This window comes from Parus major, chromosome 22 (assembly GCF_001522545.3).
Source record: "Parus major isolate Abel chromosome 22, Parus_major1.1, whole genome shotgun sequence".
NCBI lineage: Eukaryota > Metazoa > Chordata > Aves > Passeriformes > Paridae > Parus > Parus major.
In genome coordinates, this window is record NC_031790.1 from 480,110 (window position 1) to 481,591 (window position 1,482).

Genomic DNA, 1,482 nt, shown 5'->3' on the forward strand with positions numbered 1-1,482 from the left:
TTTGCTGTGGGTCAGGGACTGCTCGGTGCTGCCTGCAGACAGAGCAGGGGGGGATCCAAGGGCTCAGCAGCCTCAGCCTGGCTTCAGTCCCAGCTCCTCAGCACCGATTTCTGTCACCTGAGAGCTGCCCTGGAGCCAGCAGAGGGACCCAGAGCCTCGTGCCGAGGGTTCCCTGATGTCCCTGCCCGAAGGGGCCCAGGGCAGGTCCCCACTCAGCCTCTTCCCTCCCTTCCCTTCCCTCCTGGAGAATTTTCTTTCCCTTGTTTTGCCAGAAAAGCTGGAACTGGCATTTCCAAAAGCAGTTGGCAAAGCATTTCTTTATCTGGTGAAGAAAGGGATGAGAAGCCTTTGGTAGCCAAAGGTGTGAGATTTCCAGGGGGTTTGGTGAGAGCTGATCCCCAGGGTGGGTCAGGGAGCTGTGGCTGAGGAGTCTCCCCTGGCAGGGGCTCAGGAGGGTGCAGGACATGCCCTGGGGTCCCCAAAGGTGAGGAGGAAGCAGGAGAAATGCAGCCAGTGCATTTCTTGGCAGGCTGATCCCCATCTGGCCTGTCCCAGGGGGGTTTGCCTCAGTCAAAGAGGAGTGATGCTGTTGAGAGCTGACAGGAGTGAGTAAAGCACACTGGCTCCTCTTCACTCAGAGCTGGGGAGGCAGCTGCTACTTATTTAGGAAAGGGAAAAAAAATTAAAAATCCATGTGGAAACATTATGAAGGCAAAATAATTCAATTTACAGAAAAACAGGGATGCATCAGTGGCAACCTTTTCAAACTGATGGCAACAAGGAGCCCAAGCAGACTGGATTTAGGGAACTCAAAACACCAAAACCTCCTCTTGACATTCAGAGTCCTTCTCTTTGAAGTGAAAACCAGCGTTAAATTCCACTGCAGAACCGCGGAGTGACGGACTGGATGGACAGAATTGCCTAAAGCAAAGACTCCTCTGCTGAGCACACCTTTCCCAAATTCCTCAGCCGTTCTCTGACCTCCCCTGTCCCTCTGGGGACACCGAAGGCTGTCCTCGGTCCTCCTCATCCTCCTCACGGGGATTTGTTTTCCCGTGCAATCCCATTTCCCAGTGACCTTCTGTTTCCATTCACCTGCCCAAAGCAGCATCCTCTCCCTGGGTGCCGGGGGTCCCCAGTTCTGCCCCTCGCTCGGGGTTGCTGTTCTGCCGCTGTCCCACACATCCAGCTGTCCCCAGCTCACCGTTTGGGGTCTTGTGCAGCCCTTTTCGGGGAGGATTTCCTTGGCAGAGAGCTCGCTCTGCTTCCCTGCTCCTCTTTTTGGGGTCCCGGCGGTGATGCCCAGGGGGGTGCCGGGGGTCCCGCAGCCCCGCCGGGATGGAGCCGGAGCTCTCCCGGCTCCTCTTGCGGAGTTTGCTGATGCTCGAGGGGGTGAAGGGGAAGGGGACGGAAGGAGAAGATGGTGCCGGGGGGGTTGCGGTGCTGTGTCACCGCTCCAGGGGGCTGCAGCCCCCCGCCCCC